General features: G+C 37.4%; 1 protein-coding gene across 2 annotated transcripts in view; it reads left to right on the top strand.

Annotated features, from left to right (window-relative positions):
* PLS1 (plastin 1) overlaps positions 1-26,757 on the top strand; it is a 103,593-nt gene that overhangs the window by 21,243 nt on the left and 55,593 nt on the right. The window contains exon 1 of one of the 2 annotated variants that reach the window (XM_077864870.1): positions 9,406-9,582. The exons of the other annotated variant lie outside the window; for it this stretch is intronic. The gene's annotated coding sequence lies outside the window, so the exon portion shown is untranslated. Of the gene's footprint in view, positions 1-9,405; positions 9,583-26,757 lie in introns of those variants that run through there. 2 annotated transcript variants of the gene reach the window in all.

Genomic DNA, 26,757 nt, shown 5'->3' with positions numbered 1-26,757 from the left:
CTGCTAAAGAGAAAAAGTGCAAGCCATGTGAAGATAATGACATTGAGCACTTTGGTCCCATTCAGTATAGCAGTGGGTTCTCCAAGTATGGTCCCCACACAAGCAGCACCCAGCATTACCTCAGAACTTATTAGAAGTGTAGATCTGTGGTCTCTAACCCAAATGAACTGAAGCTGAGATTCTGAGATGTGGGGCTCAAACGTCCTGTGATTCTGTTGCAGTTAAAGTTTGAGAATCATTGCAGTAGAGGAGTTTCAATGGACCCAAGACACATCTCACCAGTAAGATAAATCAGTGCCCCCTTCCTTAGGGAGAATGAAAAAGGAATGTAGAGAAGAGGCCAGAAGTGCTGCTTTTACAACAGGCCCTCATGGAAACATAAGATAGGAGAATGGATTTACCCCCAACCGATAATCCTGCCCTTTCTAGGGGACTATAGTCTGAGAAGGCTTAGCAGGTGCAAGCATCAAGACTTTCTTTAAATGTCTCTTTTTTCATCTATTAACGTTGCATACCTTTCCTCTAAAGAATAAAGGAGAGGCAAAAAAAAAAAAAAAAAAAAAGAATAAAGAATAAAGGAGAGGCAAAGAAATGAACACTAAAATATATAAGAAGAAAATAATGGAATAGGTATTGTGTTATATAGATATTCCTTACAATATCATTGTTTATAATTTACTATTCATATATTTGTATTTTATTAAGTTTTTAGTCTCTGATGAATTTTTCTACAGCCCAGCTACAGGCCATTTGACTATCATTTGTCATCAGCATGGACTCAATGAGGCTGGGCTCTATGCTTCCTGTTTGTGTCTATTCTGTTTCATGTTACTGAATTGTGTATATTGTTTATTGACATGATTATATATGTTCTTCATATTCACCTGGATGTTGAGACTGTTTATCTTACTTTGTGACCTTGAACTGGTTGTTGAGATTTACTTTCAGGGGCCTTCACATCAGAACAGAGGTGGCCATTAAAATATTCAGTGATAGCAAGGACCAGTCTCAATCCATATAGTTGGTGTTTTATATTTTAAGGTGAAAAAAGAGATAAATTTCCTAACTGCTTGTGCTTGGGAAAGGTTTTTGTTGTTGTTGTTGGCACCAACCTTTTTAGAGGTTTGAAATAAAATTATACCTCATTGACTATATACGTCTCAAAGAGATGCGGATCTTATGGTTCCTTTTATTTATTTATATCCCCCTCATAATACAGCCTCTTGTAAACATACTGCATTCCATGTAGTCCGGAGTGGAAGCTTACTTCCATTGAATACTTAGATCTTTCCAGTACTGTTACAGTAATGAAAAATGCTGAAGAATTCAAACTACCTCTGCTTATAAATATTTTGCTCAGATTTCATCTAAAAATGAAATTAATGGTGCTGTTAATAATCACAGCAACTGAATAGTTATTATGTTTCAAGAAGTGTGTTAAATTTGGTTAACTATACTGGGTAGGTAGGACTGGTCATTCCCTTTATACAGAAGAGGAAACAAGTTCAGGGGCCTTCTGTGATTTGCCCAGAACACTGTAAGAGCAAGAGCAGAATCAAGTGTATGTCTGTTTATACCAAAGCTGTACACCTCTTAACCACCTAGTTTGCTTGATGGGCTGATTCCTGACAAGAATTGCTCTGGGCCTAGGTCAGAATAGGAGAGGTCCTAAGTGATTTTGAGAGAATGGTTGGTAGGAATATTTCAGCAGTATTAATTATTCATTAGGGGACAAAATGTAGAAGTTGTGAATTTTGATCTTATTCATATCTCTGGGTCCTACCCTAAAACTTCTAGAAATCTTTGAGGATGAGACCCAGGAATCTATATTTAGCATAAGCTCCTCTGGTAAAATTCATGACAGCTAATGAGAACCATTTCACCTAATTGCTGGGTAGCATTTACCGTCTATTGCAGACATCTCTGGGCCCCAGTCTACCAGGTGAGGTTAAGAGTAAGGCATCCCACTCATCATTATTGACAGACTCTTGAATCTTTTCATTTTTGTAGTGTTTTTCTTTTTCAGGGGCTAAACTATTTGACTAACTTCCAATATATGTGTATATTTTACTGAAGGGAAAATTTATTTAAGGACAGTCCTAAAGAAAAACTGGCCCTGCCTTACAAACATACTATTCTTTTCCCTCTGCTTCTCCTAAATGATAGCTGTTCTCTCTTGTGGGCAATCCATGGCCAAGGTGATAAGAACATCGTATTCTGAATAAAACTGTGAGCCCGTGTTAGCTTTCTTTGGCTCCCCTAACAAAATTTAGTGACTTCTACAAGACATTACCTTACAGTTCTGTAGGTCAGAAGTCTGATGATGTGGACCTTCTCACTGGGCTAAAGATGTTGGCAAGGCTGCTCCTCTCCGAAGGGGCTGGGGGAGGATCTCTTCCATCACTCATTTGAGTTGTTGGGAGAATTCAATTTCTTGAGGCAGTAGACCTGAGATCCTCATTTTCTTACTAGATTTAAATGGAAGGCCATTCCCAGCTTCTAGAAGTCACCCGTGTTCCTTGGCTTATGGCCTGTTTCCTCCATCTTCAAAGCCAACATCAGAGAGTCCAGCCCTTCCTCACATTTTGAATCTCTCCTCTTTCTCCTCTTCCTTTCCCTGCAGGGGAAGGTTCTCAGCTCGTAAGGAATTCATGGGATTAGGTTGGGTCTCTCTAGATTATCTAGGATAATTTGCTCCATCCCAAGGCCCATACCCCTAGTCAAAGTCCCTCTTGCTGTGTAAGATAACCTGGTTCTGGGGATTAGGGCATGGGCATATTTGGGGGGAATAATTTACCTGCCATTGCCTGAAACACTGCCTTTGTTGACAGATAAGACGGCAGTGGTTATCACTCCCGGCGGGGTTCCAGGCATTTATGTTGATGGATATGAGAAAATGTGACCTGATATTTTTCTAAATTGAGATCATCTCAGGGCCAGATTCAAAAATAAGTAGTTTCGGAAAGGATATTTCAGGGGCTTTGTATAGTCAAGGAGAACTACAGCGGCACTTATCTCTGTGTGTTGCAAGGGGAAATAATTCACATTGTGCCTGCTTCTCTGGTAATTTAGATTCAGAAGAAAATTATGATGTGAAGTAGGGCCAATCATTCAACCAAGATATGTACCTTTAGTTCCTCATTGCATGCCATAGGCTCTCATGCTTCCACTCCTTTGTTCATGCCCTCTCAACTACCCAGTCTGCCCTCTGTCTTTCTTTCCATTTATCTCTAACAGTACAAGTGAATGACAAGTTTTGACACCTACCAATTCTAGGAAACATTTTCCAAGATGTAGAAAGTATGGCATCTACTCATTTTCCCCAGTGGGTGACTTAAAATGATGAAAAGAATCTATATCATCTGCCAGTCTTTGGAAGGCCATTTAAAATTTTCTCAGATATTTTCCTTCATACATCTGCACAGCATTAAAAATGCCCATACAGCATCTTGGACATAGTAGGTACTCAGAACTACTTACTGAATTGATTTGAAGTACTAAATGTAAATGACTGTGATTGTATTATCGATACACCAAAATTCTGCAAGATATGTGTAATTGTTCATGTTGTTAACAAAAGGACATTGCTAAGAATATCTAATTTAAGGAATAGACTGGGATTATTAGAGATGAGGTTTCCAATTCATCTTTTACTAAAAAATATATATATATATATAAAAAATATGTATATATATATATTTTTTTTACTAAATATATTAATTCTTATCCTATCAGATTACCTAGCAGCGTATGATGGGAGCAACGGATGGGACTCTGTTTTTTGTCCATTTCAGAATCTTTAATTAACATGCAGTATACATGCAGACAACAGTACAAATCATGAGTGTATAACCTGATGAATTTTCACAAAATGATACTCCCATGATATCAGCATCTATATCAAGACACCAGAATTATTACCAGCATCCCCCAAACCTTCCTGCTTCCTTCCAGTTGTCACTACTATCAAGGGTAATTGCTACCCTGACATTTTAGAAGTTTGAGAAATGAATTGTTTTTTGTTTTAAGGTTTTATTTTTATTTATTCATGAGAGACACACAGAGAGAGGCAGAGACACAGGCAGAGGGAGAAGCAGGCTATGCAGGCAGCCCGATGTGGGACTCGATCTCAGGCCTCCGGGATCACGCCCTGGGCTGAAGGCAAACGCTCTACCACTGAGCCACCCAGGCATCCCGAGAAATGAATTGTTTTTAAGATATAGGAAAAAATTCGTATACTGTGAAAATAATTCCTATAAACAAATCTCCAAGTAAGTATATATGGGCTTACAGGGATTTTTTTAGAAATGTGGCTCCTGCCTGGAAGGTGCACTTAAACACTGACTAAATCCTTTTCTAAATGTTCTTGCTTTATAAATAGTTGCAGTTACATAAACAACTTTAAGTCAGATTATTTTCCAATATTTATTGATACTGTATTGGTTCAAACAATACTTTTGCTTCGAATATTCCACAAGTTGTTAAAATCCACCATGTACTGGACCTTGAGTGGTGCCTTGATACTGCATCGTGTTCTGCATAGTTTTTATTGAGATCAAATTAGTATATTTTTTCTGGGACTTTGGTTGAGGTTAATAGTAGGTACTCAAGAAAAAAACTAGTCAGCAAAGGTGGCAGCCACCATGCTGCACATATTAACTGTCTACCACAGCACTTCTCCAGAAGAGTGGAAAGTGAAATTGCTTGTAACAAAATGGCGTGGATAAAATATTAGAGAAGTTGAATTCAGGGCTATTCATTGTCCATTCATTTTCTGTGTTCAAGGATGTGGAAGCATTATTTCTAAAGGTAAAACACTGGAAACCACCTTAGTTATCAACATGAATGCTTAAATAAATAATGGCATATAGTCATAATGTGGACTGTTAATGAAGCATGAAAGGCATGTTTTCAAAAAATGCTTAATGATACAGGAAATTTCATACTAATGTTAAGTAAAACTATATCGAAAGATAAGAAAAACAAAAAGATAAGAACTTTGTGAAAAGAAAAATATATTTATATACGTGTGTAGAAATTGATAACATATTGGCTCCTTGGTTGTTTCTGAATGGTATGCTTAAGAGCAATTGAGATTATCTTATTTTCTACATATTTTCCACTTTACATATTATTTTTCAAAAAAAGAGATAGCCACAGGATCCATTTCTTGAAAAGGATGCACTGGGCAATCCCTATCAAAATAACAGCATTTTTCACAGAACTAGAACAAACAACTCTAAAATTTATATGGAATCAGAAAAGACCCCCAAATAGTGAAAGTAATATTGAAAAAGAAAACCAAAGTGGAAGGCATCACAATTCCAGACTTCAAGTGCATTACAAAGCTGTAATCATCAAGACAGTATGGCATTGACACAAAAAGAAACACATTGATCAATGGAACAGAATAGAACAGAATAGAGAAATGGACTCTCAACTGCTCAACATATGATTGACATAGCAGAAAAGACAGTTTCTTCAATAAATGCTGTTGGGAAAATAGGACAGCAACATGTAGAAGAATGAAACTGGACCATTGTCTTCCACCATACGCAAAAATAAATTCAGAATGGATGAAAGAAAGACCTAAATGTAAGACAGGAAACCATCAAAATCCTAGAGGAGAAGACAGGCAGTGACCTCTTTGACCTCGGCGGCAGCAACTTCTTACTAGACATGTCTCAAGGGAAACAAAAGCAAAAATGAACTATTGGGGCTTCATCAAGGTAAAAAGCTTCTGCGTAGTGAAGGAAACAATCAACAAAACTAAAACTGACAGAATGGAGAAGGTTTGCAAATGACATATCGAATAAAGGGTTAGTATCCAAAATCTGTAAAGAACTTTTTAAATTCAACACCCAAAAGCAAGTAATCCAGTTAAGAAATGAGCAGAAGACATGAATAGATGCTTTTCCAAAGAAGACATCCAGAGATGGCTAACAAATGAAAAGATGCTCCACACTACTCATCATCAGGGAAATGCAGATCAAGACCACAATGAGATAGGACCTCACACTTGTCAGAATGGGTAAACTTAGTGATTCAGGAAACAGCAGGTGTTGGCAAGGATGTAGAGAAAGGGGAACCCTTTTGCACTGTTGGTGGGAATGCAAGCTGGTGCAAACACTCTGGAAAACAGTATGGAGGTTCCTCAAAAATGTTAAAAATAGAACTACCCTAGGACCCAGCAATTGCACTACTAGATATTTATCTGAAGGATACAAAAATGCTGATTTGGAAGGGCATAGGCACCCCAATGTTTATAGCAGCACTATCAGCAATACCCACTTATGGAAAAGAGTCCAAACGTCCATCGACCAATGAATGGAGAAAGAAGATGTGTATACGCACACACAGTAGAATACTGCTTGGTGATCAAAAAGAATGAAATCTTGCCATTTGCAGCAATGTGGATAGAACTAGATTGTAGTATTCTAAGCGAAATAAGTCAGAGAAAAGACAAATACCGTGAGTTCACTCACATGGAATTTAAGAAACAAAACAGATGAACATAGGGGAAAGGAAGGAAGAATAAGATAAAAACAGAAGGAGGCAAACCATAGAGACTTTTTTTTTTTTTTTTTTTTGAGACTCTTAACTATAGAGAACAAACAGGGTTGCTGAGGGGAGACGGGTGGGGGATGGGCTAAATGTGTGACAGACATTAAGGAGGGCACTTGTTGGGATGAACATGGGGTGTTTTATGTGGGTGATGAATCACTGGATTCTGCTCTTGAATCCAGTGCTGCTTTGTATATTAACTCAATTGAAATTAAATTAAGAAAAAGTGGGAAAGGAATTTCTAATGGTGAAAACCAACAACCATGGCGAAAATGAAAAGGAAAAAAAACACCACACTTCAAAATTCAGGAAGCAAATAGACACAGAAATGACTTAGACAACCTGAAGAAGTCTTATTAAAAATCTATTAAAAGAGTTGAAAACCAATTCTATTTGTATCATAAAATATTTCTTACATGCTCCTCTGCCCCCTAAAAAAGGATTCATTGGGCAGATAATTGACTCTTCCTGTGAACTTGAAGTCTTCGGGGGACAATCAGACACAGCAAATCCCTGTCTTAGTCAAGAAGTTAGCAGGATTTCACACATCAGCAGGGTCACAAGCATCTGGAAACGGTCCACCCTGAAATAACATAAATTTAAAAATTTACATTCAATTAATATATAAAAATTATTAGTTTCAGTGGTAGAGGTCAGTATTTCATCAGTCTTAGATAACACCCAGTGCTCATTGCATCACATGCCCTCCTTAATGCCCATCGCCCAGTTACCCTAGCCCCCTATTGTGGATATTGCTGCTATAAACATTGGGGTGCAGGTGCCCCTTTAGATCATCACTACATTTGTATCTTTGGGGTAAATACCCAGTAGTTCAGTCGCTGGGTCATAGGGTAGCTTTATTTTCAACTTTTTTTTTTTTAAATAATTTTTTTAAAATTTTTATTTATTTATGATAGTCACACAGAGAGAGAGAGAGAGGCAGAGACACAGGCAGAGGGAGAAGCAGGCTCCACGCACCGGGAGCCCGATGTGGGATTCGATCCCGGGTCTCCTCCAGGATCGCGCCCTGGGCCAAAGGCAGGTGCCAAACTGCTGCGCCACCCAGGGATCCCTATTTTCAACTTTTTGAGAAACCTCCATACTGTCTTCCAGAGTGGCTGCATCAGTTTTCATTCCTTTCCACCACATCCTTATGTCATCTGTTGTTTCCTGACTTGTTTATTTTGGCCATTCCAATGGGTGTGAGGTGGTATCTCATTGTGGTTTTGATTCGTATTTCCCTGATGCCAAGTGATATTGAGCATTTGTTTTTAATGTGTCTGTTGGCTGAAATAATGTAATTTTTGTTACAAGAATCATTAGTGGTTATACTTCATACAACTTTCTACATAGGAATCCCTAAAGACAACATTGTACCCCCAAAATATACTTTGAGCCTGTTTTGGAGCATGCCCAATGGAGAGAGCTTTAGTATCCCATCCCAGGTTGGCTCTGGCCCACTGGGACAGTATATATTTCCTTGTATGGATGCAGAAATGTTCTGGTATTTTGGCCTAATGATCCTCGTTTTGCCATCGTGTGGCCATATAGAGCAAGTATAAGCCTTCCTCAATACAAGTGCCTTTTAAATATATATCAGTGTATTTTTAACAATCGTTGGCATAGAACTCAAGTATAATAGAGTTCACTCATTTAGAGCAGACAGTTTGGTATGTTTTGATTAGACGTATGCACTCACAGAATCATCACCACGATCAAGATGCAGAATATTTTCATTACCCTCCCCCCAAAGTTTCTTCATGTCCCTTTACAGTCTCTCCCTCTTTCCACTCCCATTCCAGGCAGCCATTCAGATGATTCCTATCTCCATATATTAGTTTGCATTTTCTAGAATTTGATATAAATGCAATCATATGGTATGTACTTTTTTTTTCTTCTAAACTGGCTGATACCATACAAACCCTTCACTTTTTCTTTCACTTTGCGAAACAGTTTTATAACAGCCATTCTTCACTTCTATGGAGGTATCATAAAGTGTGTTTTATACTTCCTCTTCAGAGAATTAACTGTTGAGTGAAAATGGATTATGGATTTTATAAGTGAACCTTTTCTTGCCACACTTAGAAAGTAGAATTGGACTACAACCTTTGAGATACTTTTAGTGTTAACACTCTCTACTTCTATGTAATGTTTCCAGTTACTATTCAAAGGTAATTTTGTACATTTCTTTGAAATTAGTTCAGGGACTATAAAAATATTGAGTAGGAATTAGAGTTTGTTTTATTTTAAGTTCAATGCAATTTCCTACTTATTTCTGGGAATGTCCGCATATACTTAATTGCTTAATGAGCTTTCACATGGTGAAAACAAAGTTGCCATTTCAAAATTTATTATTTTTTTTATTTTTTTATTTTTTTATTTTTTAACTTTTTTGTTTTTTTTTATTTTTTTTTATTTATTTATGATAGTCACACACAGAGAGAGAGAGAGGGAGGCAGAGACACAGGCAGAGGGAGAAGCAGGCTCCATGCACTGGGAGCCCGATGTGGGATTCGATCCCGGGTCTCCAGGATCGCGCCCTGGGCCAAAGGCAGGCGCCAAACTGCTGCACCACCCAGGGATCCCGCCATTTCAAAATTTAAAGTGGCAAAGGAAATGTGTATAAAAAGAACATCAGACTTCATGGGGCAGCTGCATTCCATAGGAAGAAGACCTGCCTGAATGGAATCTAAAGAGTAAAGTGAAAACCCTAATATATTTTAAGCCTTAGTCATAAACATATGGTGGTATCATCTACATATTTGCCTCTTGATTTTTTTATAGTTCCAGACCACACCCGTGTTGCAGATTGGCCTTTCTACTTTAGACCAGGTTCTTGGGAGATTTAAACCTTAGTGGTAGGCAGAAAACTTCAGTTTGGCCCTGCTTATTTTCTTTGGTCAGACACTGACTTTGGCAGAGGATTAACTGAGGATAAACACATCTTAGACTGAATTTTAAATTTTCTGAGTTGTTTCCTGGGACCTCCAAATCGCGTGATAAGACCAACCGAAGCAGGTATGCAAAATGTTCCCTTATCTTAATAGCAATCATCTGGCCTCAGATATTGGAACTGCTTTTTAAAAATATGTTTGTTGGGGCACCTGGGTGCCTCAGTGCTGGAGCATCTGTCTTTGGCTCAGGTTGTGATCCAGGCGTTCTGGGATGGAGTCCCTGCATCAGGCTCCGTGTGGAGAGCCTGCCTCTCCCTCTGCCTGTGTCTCTGCCTCTCTTCTCTCTCTCTCTGTGTCTCTAATAAAATCTTAAATAAAATAAAATATGTTTATTTTTTAAATTTTTTAAAATAAATTATGTTTAATTGAGATAATCCCTCTCATGTTTCATTTTGTTTTAGTGCATTCTTACTTTGGGAGTCTAGGTGGCTTTGCATAATCAATGCAAATGGTAACCATGGTGTGAGGTCACATAGTTCTTGATTCTCTTTTGATTCTCTGTTTTGAAAACTATTTCTTCCTTAAGCAATACTTGTTAGGTAAGAAGGGGCTGTTTTGGTTTACTCAGGATTGGATTGAAAAGTTCAGTTCATAATTTTTGATTGAATTTTTCTTTTAGAAATGTATATAAATTCTTAGGAACATCTTCCAATCTGTGGTTTAATCATGGATAAGTAACACTTTTAATTTCACGGATACATAAAACAAATGATAATAGAAGATGTTACCAGTACTGGGACATGTTAAGACAATATCCAACCATCTGGAGTCTGAAGAAAATATCTTAATTGAAATAAATTCTTTATCATCATTTTTCCTCTTCTGCTTTTTTAAGTACCAGAATGTACTTGGAGATAGTGCTCTTGCTTAAAAGCTTCCCCACCCCACACACTGTTTCACTGAATTTGGGAAGAGGCTGAAGGCTTTCAGGAAATTTCCTTATATAGTGTACAGATAAGCATGTTGCCTTTCACTGTGAGCATTTTTAGTGGTTTCTGAAATTGGCTGGAGAGCTATAGATCTTTACCTTGGAAGCTGTGGCAGCCTCACTTGAGCTCTTTTCTTAGTAAAACAGAAAATGAGCAGTTCCCAGCCCCTGTAAAGCTGAGAAGGTCTTGAATGATGCATGTCGAGGAAAGTTGGATACTGATACTGCTGGCAGTTTGCACAGCTCCTGGTGCCAAAGAATTAAAGACTCTGGAGCTTTCTTAAAAGGGCCCAGCTTCTAAAAAGTTAAGTATGTTTCCTTTGTGCAGTGACCTGAGCTCTCAAACCTCCTAGTAAGACTTACCTGCTCAGCTTTGTGGGGCAGTCAGCCATTTAAGTTTATTTGTATGCATCATAGAATAGAGTTATTCTGTGGCTCTTTTGAGAGAAACAAACGCAGCATGATCAGTGAACTCCGGAGAGTGAGTGCCATGGACAAATTTCACATAGTTCCTAAGAAACTCTTTATGGCTTTCTAAGGAGCCATAATTCCCTTTCCCGTATTATGCCTGGAGTCCAACAAAAGCTGTGCCCTTGTGCTAGTCCTTTCATAATGAACTGGCCAAATGCTCAATTGTGTTCTTGCAGAGGAGGGGGGATAACATTCCTTTATGATCCTTAGTTTAGATCAGCTTACCACCCAAAGCATGATATTTGATTACCCTTATTATGTTACTTTGCATAGCTACAAATGTTACTAATGGCGTGGCCTTATCTCGCCACTAAAAAAGTCCAAGTTCACGCTCACTTACATTCTGTGCTGTAAAAGGCCCTATTGGTAAGGATCCCAGGAGGAGGATCCTATGGAGAATGGAGTGGCACTTGGGGCTAGGTCTGCACTGCAAGCGAGCATCGTGAACTCCTGAATAGAGTCCACTGAGTGCTTGGCTGCCTGTTTTCTCAAAGTGCTGATTTTAATCTCTAGCGCTCATTGTATCTGGGCCTGAATTGCTTTAAGAATTATAAACATTTCCTGGCCTTTTCTGACAGTCTCCTTGCATAGAATTGAGACTTTTTAGGATCCCTTCTGTTTCTTTCCTTCCAAATGTTTCCAACCCAGTTCTCAGTCGTATAGGATAGAAGAGATGCTGTCATTAAACCAGAAGCAGCAAATGGTGGGAAGAGTTCTCCCTTTACCTATTCCAGTAGACGCTGGACATTGAACTCTTTGTCCTTGGACCAGTGGCCTGCAGGCTTTTTTCATTGTTCTTCTCCCATCCATGAAAATGTTTTGTGTATACACCACTTCCAAAGAATATATTTATATAAAAAAAAGAATATATTTATAATAACTATTATCTCATGGTACAATATACACACAGGGCATTGTTCATTGTTAGTGACTGTGTAAAACTGTTATTTTATGTAGTCTTGATAATTTTGGATCATTTGTCCGACCTGTGGTCACGTTTGCCTCTGTTTTCTTTGCTAATGTAGCTGGTGAAGACTCAGGAGGAGTGGAGGTGTGACTGCTCTTCTATTTTTGTAGGCTTGTATGATTAGCGTATTTTCAGTACCTGGTTTCTGTGCAAGCATCTCTTAAAGCTACTTTCCCAGTCAGTGAAGAAAGGCTTGCTCTCAGCTAAGATACGTAATTTGTCAATCCACTCAGGCATACGTAAATTTCAGGATGTTGAAATATTGGAAGTGGTCAAAGGAGCGATGGCCCACTGTCCAGCTCTTGTTTGTGGAATATCCACTCCTCTCTTGAAATGTTAGTGACACGGGATTCCCTATCATAAGGAGTAAATCTAGGTTGCTAGTGAAAATAAGTATGTTAAATATTTGTAAATCTAATTTTGTTCCTTAGCCCTGCTTCCTAACGTTCACTTCCTGCCCTCTGGTGGAGACCTTTGTTCTTGGTATCTTTTGAGGAGATAAGGGTGTGGCCTCAGTTTTCTCATCAGTAGAGAGGGTTGGACTAGATGGCTTTTTTCTCCTTTTTTTAAAAGTTTTTATGCATTAGACAACACTAGAACAAGGGGAAGGGGCAGAAGAAGAGGAAAAAGCAGATTCCCTACTAGAGTGGGGAGCCTGATACTGGGGCTGACCCCAGGACCCCAAGATCATGACCTGAGCTGAAGTCAGGTACCTAACCGACTGAGCCACTAGGTGCCCCAGGACTGCTTGACTTTTAAGGTTTATTTTTATTTGGGATTTTTATCCCATTTAGTTTTTTAAAATCTTTTTTCTTTTTTTAGGCACAGGCCTATGAACTCATTCTCATAAATAACTAACTGTCACTGCTTGGAAGTAAATATAAGGAATAGTCAGAAATATGGATGACATATTAGGATATGCTTTTTTAAGTCAAGATTTTAGAAATATATGTCATACCCAAGCACAACTTACAAAGTCTCCTTACTCTTCAAGGCTCATGCAGCTTCAACATTATCCCCTCAGGAAATTTTTTTTTTAAAGATTTATTTATTTTTTCATGAGAGACACAGACTGAGAGAGAGAGGCAGAGACACAGGCAGAGGGAGAAGCAGGCTCCTTGCAGGGAGCCTGATGTGGGACTCGATCCCGGATCCCAGGATCACAACCTGAGCTGAAGGCAGGCGCCCAACCACTGAGCCACCCAGGCATCCCAGGAAAATCTTTAGACCTCTTTTGCTTCCTTATTTTTCCTCCCATACACCTCTGTGTACTTTTATTGGTAGATGTGAATCATGGTTATATGTATACATGTTTGCCTTTCATGAGGCAGTTATTTATTGCTCAGTTTTATACCAGTAAGCCTTGCTGATTCACTTCTTGTTTTTCACTGAAAATGTTGAAGAAAGCTGTTGAGAACGTGTTCTCCAAAAATTATTCTAAAATATTTCCTTCCCAAGGGAATGTTTTGGGAAAAGCTGGGGTTGTAGTTCTTAAGTTGGAGCCTGTAGACCTTTTGGAGGTACATGGATGGGCTTGAGGGTTGGATGTGCATCTACAGAGTCTCTGAAATCATATACAAAATTTAGATCTGTGTACATTTTTATGAACACAGTGCCCATAGCTTTTGATCAAAAAAAGGCTAAAAATCAAAAGACCATTAAGAACAAATGCCATGGGGGAAATCTAGGCATTTTTTATTTATTTATTTATTTATTTATTTATTTATTTATTTATTTATTTATTTATTTAAAAGAGATTTTTTCTTTTACTGTTTTTGCTTTTTTTAAAAATTTTTTTATTTATTTATGATAGTCACAGAGAGAGAGAGAGAGGCAGAGACAGGCAGAGGGAGAAGCAGGCTCCATGCACCGGGAGCCCGATGTGGGATTCGATCCCGGGTCTCCAGGATCGCGCCCTGGGCCAAAGGCAGGCGCCAAACCGCTGCGCCACCCAGGGATCTCCAAATCTAGGCATTTTAAATATAAACTATTCATCTAAATTTATGTTAACTTTCTATCCTGATTTCTGTCACTTTTGTATGTTTTTAGTTCTCTGTAACATTTTGTGACCTTACTATGCAAATCAGTATTTTCAGCAATACTAAATACCATAACCTTGAAAATGCCATGCTGTATTTCCTACTAATTACATACTCATGGCATTATCTTATTTATGAATGATAATTCTTATTGAATGTAATCGGTAACTGTTTTACTTATTAGAAAAAAAGGAGAGTTTGGGGTTAAATTAGAATTTAAAAAGTACGAAGAACCACATATAGAACTGTTTTGTAAAGCTCTATACTAAGTCTTCTAATTTCAACATCCATTGAAAGAGGCTCACATCTCTTCCTTAAATATCATGTGGAAAGATGATTCCTTGGTTTCCCTGACATCCTATTTCATGTCTTCATTGCTCTTGGACATTCAAGAGTCAGTGTGGCTTTTCAAAAGGGACACGGGGCTGGGACTCAAGCACACTGAAAACAGTATGAGCTTTGATATTCAGCACCAGATGACCTAGGCTATGTAGGTTGACTTCTTGGAGTCTATTTCGTTATAAAATGAGAGTAAAATAATACAGGGAAACAGATAATACTGTTACATAGAAACTTATTTTCAGTTCTACTTAATGGATTGATGTTGGTCAAATGTGATAATATATGTGAAAGTGATTTGTAACTTAGAAAGCACAGAGACACCTGGGTGGTGCAGTCAGTTAAGTGTCTGTCTTTTGGTTGGAGCTCAGGTTATGATCTCAGGGTTATGAAATCAAGCCCTATATCAGGCTCCCCGCTTGAGATTCTCCCTCTCTCTCTGCCCTTGCCATATACCCTGTACTCTCTCTCCGATAAATAAACAAATTATAAATAAATAAGCACATTAATGTAAGACTTCTTTCTCTTGATAATGCCACTTATTCCTTACAATGTCATGGTGGTCTTCTTTAGTCTTTGGTTTTAGACCATCATGAAGAATCAGTTGCAAATCTATTTTTTCTTTCACAAAGTATAGGCCATTATTACTAGCTTAAGAAGGAAATGTTGGTGTGTTTGCTCTGAGGCACTTATATTAACTGAATAAACAAAATGACATGAAAACACAAAATGACATGAAAACACAAAAATAAAACATTAATGTTATTTAAATACTGAAGTTAAATAAGATTTTTCTAAGATTGCAAATGTTGAGTGTCAGTCTAACTCTGTAAGCAGAATGATTAAATTCCACTGTAGCAAATCCTGGTACTTTCCTGGGCCCAACCTTATATGAAGTAGTGGGAACATGGACCTTTACACAGTTGTTTGAATTATATGACTCTAGTGCTTACTACCTGAGGAGTGGTATTGAGTGAGTTACTTAACCTTGTTGAGTTTGAATGTCTTTATCAGTAAACATAGATAAACCTCTACTTCTGGGGTTGTTTTAAGAATTAGAGATAATTTGAGATGCCTGGCTGGCTCAGTCAGAGGAGTGTGCAACTCTTGATCTCAGGGTTGTGAATTTGAGCCCCATGTTGGGTGTAGAGATTACTTTAAAAAACAGAATTAGAGATAATTTATATAAAGTGCCTGGTACATAGTAGATTCTCTTCATTTGGTCAATATTATTAACTTAAAAATTGTATTATTAATTCTCAGTTTGTGTATACCTGTGTCTAGGTTGGTCTGTTTTAAACCCCATTCATCATTTAGCCTTTCATTCTAGGTGCTCTTTATTTAAGCCAAAGAACAAAGCCTGGCACACTTAAGCTTTTCCTCTATATTCACAAATTGAAATGTTAACTTAGGGGAGTGCTATGTAATTTGCTTTAAAAACAGGTTTTTTGATGTATTTTCTTAAAACCAGATGAAGAGGATGGTTAAGTAAAATGCATGATGGAAAGAAGAACTGCTATATATAATTGTAGGATATGCCCCAATTTAATATTATTTTGTGTAAGTTTTCTTTCATATTTTTAGTTATAAGATAGTGAAACATGCAAAAGGATAGTGAGAATAATGAAATATACACACATTTTCTCTAACCAGATTTAAGAAATGTTGTGATTTACTATTTATTTTATGCATTAGCTCTTTATTTTCTGTAAGGAGTAAAACATGTTAAATCATGTTAAAACAAGTACCTACATGTTAAATCATGTTAAAACAAATACCTACTTCATTTCAACTGTTGTGTAGTATTTTGTCAAGTTAATATGCTATAATTATCTAGTCACCTGATAAAGGAATTCAGGTGGTTTCCAATTTTTTGATACTACTAAGGATTCTCTGGTTTTACTTTTATTTTTGGTATATTTATATAAAAGTTTATGCATATCTTCACCTCTTCCAGGTATATACCACTCTGGAGAGCAAAATGGTTTAAGATGTTAGGTCATTATTTTCATTCTCTTTTCCCATTTTATGTGGCTATTAAAATAATATTTAAAATCTATGGCATAACCCCATTTCAAAAACATACAGGTTTTTAGGTATATAAATATACATGAGTATTTATAAATTAAAATAGTCCAGAAGGATACCTCCTAAGTACTGCAGTGGTTTTAGATTTTTGTGCTGAGCCTAAAATACATGAGCAAAGCAAGAAGATATGACCCATAATGGTAGGAGAAAATCAGTCAACCAAAAATGACCCAGAACTGACACAGATATTAGAATTACCAGATAATGGAATTAAAACAATTCTTACAGCTGTATTCCATGTGCTTAAAACAGGTAAGTGGAGACATTGAAAATACTTTGAAAGATTTATACTGAACTTCTACAGATAAAAACTATAACTTGTCAGATGAATTATATATTGGATGGTTTGAGGGCAGATTAGATATTGTAGAAAATAGTGATCTTGAAGACACAACAGTAGAAACGATCCAAAATGAATCAGAGAAAAGAAATTACAAAAAAAATGAAAAATATCTTCAGTAATTTGTGAGACTTCAAATGACCTAATATCCATGTACTTAGAGTTCCTAAGGAGGAGGGGGTACAGAGAAAAATATTTGAAGAAGTCAGGCTAAAAATTTTCCAAATTTGATGAAAAGAATAACCCTACAGATCCAACAAGCTCAGTTAACTAAAGCAAAGATACAGGAAGAAAACTGCATCAAAGCATGTTGTATAAAGAATGTGTGTAAACACACACACACATATGTGGCTGACTCAGCCATCAAAAATAAAAGAGAACCATTTGCAACAATGTGGGTGGAATTAGTATTGTGCTTAAATGAAATAAGTCAATCAGAGAAAGATAGTTATCATATACTCTCACTCATATGTGGAATTGAAGAAACAAAACAAAGGATCATAGGAGAAGAGAGGAAAAATAAAACAAGATGAAATTAGAGAGGGAGTCAAACCATAAGAGACTTAATCATAGGAAACAAAATAAGGGTTACTGGAGGGGAGGTGGTGGGGGGTTGGGGTAACTGGTGATGGACATTAAGGAAGGCGTGTGATATAATGAGCACTGGTTATGATATAAGACTGATGAACACTGACCTCTGGCTCTGAAACTAATTATACATTATATGTTAATTAATGGAATTTAAATTTTAAAAAAAGGAAGGGATTAAGAAAAAAATAGCACATTGTAATTAAACTGCTTAAAGCCAGTCCTAATGATAAAATCTTAAAAAGAAACCAAAGAAAAAAGACAACTTACATAATTACATACAGAGGAAGAAGATGATGTAAATTTCTTGTTGGAAACAATGTGCATAAGATAGTGGAAGAACAACAACAAAAAAAAAGATAGTGGAAGAACATCATTAAAATACTGAAAACTGTCAACCTAGAATTCTATGCCTAACAAAAATATCTTTCAAAAATAAAGATGAAATAAAGACCTTTCAGACACATAACAAGTGGAAAAATTCATCCTCAGCAGACGCCCACTGCGAGAAATGTTATAGGAACACCTTCAGGCAGAAAGAAAATGATACCATATGGAAATACAGATCTATATACAAAGGAAGGAAGGCATCAGAAATGGTACTGCATAGGTAAACTGTAAGATTTTTTTCTTCTTATTTAGGAATATTTGAAAGATAATTATTTAAGTAAAATAATAAAAAGTAGTATGGGGTTTATAACATATGTAAAATGTATGACAAAAACAGCATAAAGAACTAGTGGGGGAAAATCGAAGTATACCACTGTAACATCCTTATCCTCTACATGGAATGGTGTCATATCACTTGAAGATAAACTGTGATGAGTATAAACCCCAGTGCAACGACTAAAATAAAACAGGTAAGGCAGAAAAGAGATAAAATAGAATTATAAATAATAGTAACCCCACAGCAGATAGAAAAAGAGGGAGAAGGAAACAAAGAACAGATGGGATAGATAGCAAGATGAGAGACTTAAACCTAACCATATCAATTATCAATTAAAAAGTTAATGGTCTAAACATCCCAGTTAAGAAAGCAGAGATAGTTCAGATAGGGTAAAAACACAAGACCTAGCTAAGTGTTGCCTTGAAGAAATATAAACCTTCTCCTTTTTAAGATTTTATTTATTTTATTTTATTTTTAAATTTTTTTTTAAATTTATGATAGTCACACACACACACACAGAGAGAGAGAGAGAGAGAGAGAGAGAGGCAGAGACATAGGCAGAGGGAGAAGGAGGCTCCATGCAGGGAGCCTGATGTGGGACTCAATCCCCGGTCTCCAGGATCATGCCCTGGGCTGAAGGCAGACACTCAACAGCTGAGCCACCCAGGTGTCCTGAAATAGAAAACATTTTACATATAGACTTTAAATATAAAAACTTAGGTTAAGGGATCCCTGGGTGGCGCAGCGGTTTGGCGCCTGCCTTTGGCCCAGGGCGCGATCCTGGAGACCCGGGATCCAATCCCACGTCGGGCATCCCAGTGCATGGAGCCCGCTTCTCCCTCTGCCTATGTCTCTGCCTCTCTCTCTCTCTCTGTGACTATCATGAATAAATAAATAAAATCTTTAAAAAAACAAAAACTTAGGTTAAAAGTAACAGGATTGGAAAAGATACACCATGGTAATGCAAGCCAAAAGAAAGCTGGACTCTGGCTAAATTAATATCAGGCAAAGTAGATTTCAGAGCAAAGACTATTTCTAGGGATAAAGAAGGTTATTTTATAATGATAAAGGAGTCAATTCATAGTTTATGTACTTAATAGCAGATCTTCAAAATAAATGAAGCAAAACTACAGTAAGAAATAGATCCACAATAATAGTTCAAGATTTCAAGTGAATAGAAGCAGTAGACAGAAACTTAGCAAGGACATAGAAGACTTAACACTATCATTCAACTTGACCTTTTTGATATTTATAGGACACCTAACAGCAGCAAAATGCACTTTGTTTTAAAGTACACACAGTGTTTACCAAATTAGATCATATGTTAGGCCATAAAACAAGTCTCAATGCAAATCAAATGAAGCATGTTTTCTCATCATAATGGAATTAAATAAAAAACCCAATTAGGGAAATCCACAAATATTTGGAAACTACGTAATATATTTAATAACCCAGTGATGAGGGGTACCTGGGCAGCTCAGTCAGTTAAGCGTCTGCTTTTGGCTCAGGTCACAATCCTGGCATCCTGGGATCTAGCCCTGCATAGGGCTCCCTGCTCAGTGGGGAGTCGGCTGCTTCTCCTCCTTCTGCCTTTCCCTCTGCCTGTGCTCTCTCTCTCAAATAAATAAATAAAATCTTAGAAGAAACCCAAACCTAGTAATGAAAGAAGAACTTAAGAAGGGAATTATGTATTTTGAACTGAATGAAAATGAAATGAAATTGAAATGAAATGAAATGAAAACACAGCATGCCAAATTGTGTGGGATGCCACTTAGAGTGATACTTACGGGAACTTATTGCACTAAATAGCCCTGTATGAAGAGAAGAAAGGCTTCACTTTCCTCCTTAAGAAGTTAGAAGAAGAGGAGCAAAAATAGTCCAAAAGCAGAGTGAAGAAAATAATAATGATCAGAGTAAATATCAACAGGATTGAAAACAGAAAGGCAATAGAGATAAATCAATGGAACCAAGAGCTAGTTTTTAAGATGATCAATAAAACTGATCAATAAAACATCTAGGCAGACTGATTAGAAAAAAATGCATATCAAAATAAGGAATGAGAAAAGTGACATCACTGTAGACTCTACAGCTATCTATATCTATATGCCCCATATTTATTAAAGAAATTGACTTTGTATTAAAAACATTCTTGTGAAGAAAACTCTAGACCTAGGTTGAAGACAGGAAAAATAAAATATAGGAAAAATGTAAGGAACAAATAATACCAATTTTCTCTCTCTCTCTCTCTTTTTTAATAATACCAATTCTATACAGACTTCTTCAGACAAGTAGGAGGGCATACTTCCCAACTCATCGATGAGGGCAAAATGATTCTGATGCCAAAACCAAAGAAATTACAAAAAAAACAAAACCCTATAGAATAAACATCTCTACATTTATAAAACATGGAGCTGCTTTAAATGCAAACTTTATCTTTCTCCATTTTTTCCCCTCATCTCCCTTTCCCACTGTTACGGCTCCCAGAGAGGCTGGCCAGCCTCATCAGAGGTGATCAGGGACAATTAGTGTACAAGTGTGAGTATGGGGGCCAAGCTACCACTTTCCCCCAGTCTTCCTCCCTGTCTGCTCACTTTGCATGAGATTCTGAAATTTTTTAAAAAGAGAATACAACTATTTATTCTATAATTACAAAAGTAGTTTAAAGCATACAACCTCCTGGAAGATCCAATAAAGGAATGTCTGGCTTTTCATGTATGCTCTTCCATCGGATCCTGACGACCCTCTGAGGTGTAGATATTATTACTTACAGTATTACAAGATCCAGAGAGGTCAGGTACCCAAGATTGCGTGGCTGGTGAGATGGAAACCTAGCATTGCATCTTGGATTTTGTCAGGTTTTATAGCTTAGCTGAAGGCAAGAGGGTGCAGGGTGTTGAGAAGGAAGTCTGGGGCTGCTGTCCTGTTAGGGCAGAAATGCTGGCTTGAAGGGGTTGGCATCTTCAACAACCCAGGGCCCACTTATCTGGTCTGTGAGTACTGTCTTTGGAACATAGGGGCAATAGTGATATTTCAGGCTGGCAGAAACATACCTGCTTTAAAAAGACTGCCTAGGTATGGAGTTTAGTATATGTGTTAAAATCCAGCCATACCATCTGTATCTTTGCGGCTCATTTTAGAATATAATGATGTCTTGTATTAGATTTTTTTAAATTTAAAAACATTGAAACAAATTTAATTCTGGGTAACATACAGTATTAGTTTCAGATGTATGGTATAGTGATTCAACAGTTCATACATTATCCAGTGCTCCTCACAAGTGCACACCTTCATTCTTATCACCTATTTCACCCATCACCCCACCCACCTCTCCTCTGGTAACCATCACTTTGTTGTGTATAGTTAAGAGTCTATTTCTTAGTTTGTTCTTATCTTTTTTTTTTCTCATGTGTTAAGAGTCTATTTCTTAGTTTGTTTTTATCTTTTTTTCTCATTTGTTTTCTTGAATTCCGCATATGAGTGAAATCACATTGTATTTGTCTTTCTCTGACTTATTTTGCTTAGCATTATATTCTCTGCCTCCACCCATGTCATTGCAAAAGGCAAAGTTTCATTATTCTTTATGGCTGAATAATATTTCGTTACACACACACATACACATATATGGCACATCTCCTTTATCCATTCATCTATCAGTGGGTCCTTGGGTTACTTCCATAGTTTGGCTATTGTAGATAATGCTGCAATAAACATAGGGGTGCATGTATCCCTTTGAATTTGTGTTTTTGAATTTTGGGAGTAAATACCCAGTAGTGTGATTACTGGATTGTAGAGTAGTTCTACAACTTTTTGAGGAAACTCCATACTGTTTTACACAATTTTCATTCCTACCAACAGTGTAGGAATGAAATGTTTTTCTCCACATCCTTGCGAACACTTGCTTTTTTTCTTGTGTTTTTGACTTTAGCCATTCTGATAGGTATGAGGTAGTTTTGATTTGCATTTCCCTGATGATGAGTGATGTTGAGCATCTTTTCACGTGTGTGTTGGCCCATCTGGTTACCTTCTTTGGAGAAATGTCTGTTCGTGTCTTCTGCCCATTTTTTGATTGAAGTATGTGGTTTTTGGGTGTTGAGTTCTATCAGTTCTTTATATATTTCAGATACTAACCTTGTATTGGTTATGTTATTTGCAAATGTCTTCTCTAACTTATCTAAATTTCTTCTACTAGGTTGTCTTTTAGTTTTGTTGATTCTTTACTTTGCTGTGCAGAAGCTTTTTATTTTAATGTACTCCCAATAGTGTATTTTTGCTTTTATTTTCCTTGCTAAGGGGACATATCTAGAAAAATGTTGGTGTGGCCAATGTTGGAGAACTTACTACTAACTGCCTGTGCTCTCTTCTAGGATTTTTATGATTTTAGGCCTCCTGGTCCTCCTATTTAGGCCTTTAATCCATTTGGAATTTATTTTTGCGAATGGTATAAAAAAGTGGTCCATTTCCTTGTTTTGCATGTTGCTGTCCATTTTTCCTAACATCATTTGTTGAAGAGACTGGATTTTTTCCCCCATGGGATATTCTTTTTCTGCTTTGTCCAATGGGTGATTTTTAAAACCTCTGTAGCAAGGATGAACTCTCAGGCCTCAAAATTTAGCTGTATATAAAATATCTTCACTTTTCTATAACAGCATAGTTTCTATTATTAATACCCAGATAGTGGAAGACTTTCCTAGTTATATGGGGTAAATCAGTCATTGAAGGCTGAACTCAGTTGTCTCCTTCACTGTGTGGTATTTAAGTTTTCAGAAATTTCACTGTGTCATGGCATGGGTTTGAGGGTAAGGAGTTGAGTTCAGGACTGTTGTTTCTCTGACACTGGCTTCTGGTAAGACTTAGGTTCCTGTAGTCCCCAGGTGTCCCTTCATGCTGGTATCTGTGGAAGCATCTGAATTCCCAGTTGGTTTGTGGTCCATGGGGTGTCCCTTTATTAAGGTCCTGAATCCTTAGGGTGCCTGGCTGGCTCAGTTGATAGAGCATGCAACCCTTGATCTCAAGGTTGTGAGTTCAAGCTCTACCTTGGGTGTAGAGATTTCTTAAAAAAAAAAAAAAATCCTGAATCCCCTTCAAATATACCTGGCTTAGTAGTGGAATGGTGGAGAGAATGGGGTAGGGAGATTGTAAAAACAGTAAGTTACTATTGAGCAGTTTTACCCCATTATATGTGAGATCACATGTCTTTCCCCAGTTCTCACTCCTCCATGGAATACTCTCTGGATCACATGGGTATACAGAAGCCTCTCTCCCCTGTTGTTTATGTCCAGACCGTACCATCTACCCTGTGATACTTCTTACATCTTAAAAATGATCTTAACATCATTTTAGCATTTTTCTTCTGAATTTTATCAATTATATACGTAATACTAACATTGCTATTTAACTTTCTATTTGTGTTTCTCCTATCTACCCACCCGCCCCCGCCCTCCAACTAGTTTGTAAGCTTCTGGAATGCCTAGACCAAATATTAATGTCTTGAGGCTCTTCACAGTACTTAACATTGGGCTAAGAGCGTAGCTGGCCCTCAGTAAATATTGACTGACTGAATGAATGAGTTTAAATTTTTTGAGTATAGAAAATAAATCTGTATTATCTTTTATATCTCAGTATAAGTGTTCAGCCCTGAGTAGTCATAAACTATTTTCATTTGATTGAATTGAGAGTCCCTTTATGTTATTCTTTCTACATGTATTTCCAGTACCCAAGGAACAGTGTTCAAGGAACCCTAGAACAATCATGTCTGCTACATGCAAATGACTTAAGGCATTGATTAAAATCAGCTGGGAGGGGGTAACTGGCTGGCTCCTTTGGTAAAGCATGTGACTCTTGATCTCAGGGTCATGAGTTTGAACTCCATGTTGGACATTTCTATAACAAAAAAAATAACACTTTAAAATATTAAAATCAGCTGGAAGAATTTTATAAACTAGGGAAGCTAAAATGAGTATAATTACCTGCATGGTATGTCAGGATAGGATATAATACAAGGCCAGAAAAAAAGACCTGGCAAGTAGTATTTGTGATGACAGTTGTTCATGAGGCTGTTAGCAAACAGTGGGTAGATGACTCTAATTCCCTTTACTGAGGTTAAAGGAGAGAAACTATACTGAGCAGATGATTCCCCTGCTTATACTTGGTAGGATTTTAATGATTTTTATACTTGTATTCAAATAACAAATTTTTATTGAGTGCTGTCTATGGGTAAGCAAAGTGTTGGAAACTCAGTATTCAGAGATGATCTGAGAAAAGGTGTTCCTTAGATCTCCACAAGCCCAGTCCTCGATGGAAGTAGGATGTACAGAAGATGCAGTATGCACACTGGCATTCACCAGAGTGTTGAAGGACTTTTTTTTTTTTTTTAAGATTTTATTTACTTATTCATGAGAGAGGCAGAGATACAGACAGAGGGAGAAGCATGCTCCAAGCAGGGAGCCCGATGTGGGACTCCATCCCAAGACTCCAGGATCATGCCCTGGGCCAAAGGCAGGCAACTCAACCGCTAAGCCACCCAGGGATCCCTTGAAGGACTTTCTTTGGCATTGCGAAGGGGGCATAGCTGCTTGATCTGAGGGAGTTGAGAAAGTCTCTATGGGGAAATGATCTTTACCTGGATCTGGAATGATTACTAGGAATTTGCAGGGCGAGGAAAGGCTGAAGAGAATTCTAGGAAAAGGACATGTGCAGAGGGTTGGTATTAAGGAAGAACTGACTGTACTGGATCTGCTGGTGTGCTCGGTATGACTGGAGCATGTGGTATGGGCAGGGGTGGTATCTCATGATATAGGGGCATTCCATTAGATACAAGCTTGGATTTATTCTAGTACATCAAGGTTTATCCTCAGATTTATGTATTAGAGAGAGAGAGAGCATGCTTGAGTGGGAAAAGAGGCAGATGGAGAGAATATCCAAGCAGACTCCTGCTGAGCTCAGAGCCTGACATAGGGCTCAATCCCACAAGCCATGAGATCAGGACCTGAGCTGAAACCAAGAGTTGGATGCTGAACCACCTGAGCCATGTGGGCACCCTTCAGAATTATTTTTAACTGTCCTGTAGGAATGGTTAAATGTGAATCTTCACTTTTTTCCTTCCTTTACTTTTTGTCTGTTATAAAAGTAATATATGGTCATTGTGAAAAACAGGCAACTTATAGAAAAGTTTAAATTATCCATAATCTTGCCACCCTCATCCCCTCAAATAGCTCCTGTTATCAGTTTTATATATAGTATCTCCTACTCACTTTTAAAATACTTTTAAATGTATTCTTAAAAATTATGTCCTGTGTTTTACTTATAACTGAATTCCTTATGTCTGAGTATTTCAGCCATACTTATTTTAAAAGTTTCTTTCATGATTTCCAGTTTGGAAGTCTTTTAATATCTTCCATCGTGATGGGTTCTTCTATGATTTGTAATTTTTGTCTGGGAGCTTTTCTTCAGAACATGTTCTTTAGTGGAGTTCAGTGTATGCTCTCAGGGATGGAGTTGTTGCTATGGGGCGGTTTTGCTTCTGCCTCCCAGATCCATATGATTTCATTGGTTTCTCAGGTTCCCGCAGGAAGGTGATGTAAAATTCAGACCTCACACTCACACCAAGGGCAGATTTGGGGTTCTGATTTCTCATGAGAACCTTCTTTCTGTGTATAGTCCATGTGGAGCATCTCTCTTTACACAGAGGATTGCCCCTTCCTGGTTTTCAGCTTTATGCTCCACTTCTAAGTTTCTGTTGTGTTCACAGCCTGAGGGTTCAGCTCCTGTCCATTGAGATGTGAATGTGGACCTGCTTGTGCTTGATTTCCCACCTTATTTCTGGTACCAGGAGATAATTTTTTTGCTTGCTTAGGCTTAGATGCATATTGAAAAAATTTAAAGATTTGTATTTGTGTGTGTGTGTGTGTATTTTTTTTAAGAGGGAGAGGGTGTAAATAAGGGAGAGGGAGAGAGGGAATCCTAAGTAGGCTCCATGCCAAGGCAGAGCCCAACATGGGGCTCAGTTTTACAACCCTGAGATCATGACTTGAGCTGAAATGAAGTCAGATGCTTAACCTCCTGAGCCCCACAGAGCCCCTTAGCTAACATTTCTCTATATTTGAAATGGGTGGAGGAACTTACCTGTTGTCTTGACTATCTACTCTTTGCTCAGATACATACTTTAAACAAAGTTGGGAATATATTACACATATTGATAATTCCCTTTGTTTTAACCTGATAATATGTTGTGAATTTTTCCTCGTATTCTTTGAGAACATTACTTTTAATGACTGCCTGACTTTTATAAGAGTCTACTATATTTTATTAAGAAAGTCCTCTATTTTTAGAAATTTAGGTGGTTTTAGTTTTTTCATTATTTTAAGTAATGATGAGATGGACTTGTTTATACCGATATCTCTCTGCTTATTTCAGCTTGTTTCTGTAGAATAATTCCTACAAGTGGAATTCCTTCATCAGGATTTTTGAGACTTTGGTCCTGTTGTTACTAAATTATCCTGCAGGAAATTTGTTTCAATTTGCAGGGAGTACAGTCGGTTTGTGTATTTCCTGGAACTATTGCTCCAATTGGTTCTTATCCTTTAAAAGCATGTATGCTAATTTTCTGGGCAAAAAAAGAAATCATTATTATTTTAATTTCCATTTGGTTTAGTGGCCATTTTGTTTTTTATTTCTATTTTTTAAAAAGATTTATTTTTCTATTTTAGAGAGAGTGAGCCTGAGTGGGTGGGGCAAAAGGAAGGGAGATAGAATTTCAAGCAGACTCTGCGCTAAGCTGGGAGCCTGACTTGAAGCTCCATCTCACTACCCTGAG

The sequence above is a fragment of the Canis aureus genome, chromosome 22 (genome assembly GCF_053574225.1).
Source record: "Canis aureus isolate CA01 chromosome 22, VMU_Caureus_v.1.0, whole genome shotgun sequence".
Classification (NCBI taxonomy): Eukaryota; Metazoa; Chordata; class Mammalia; order Carnivora; family Canidae; genus Canis; species Canis aureus.
Note: the sequence above shows the minus strand (reverse complement) of the source record. Positions and strands in the feature narration are given on the sequence as shown.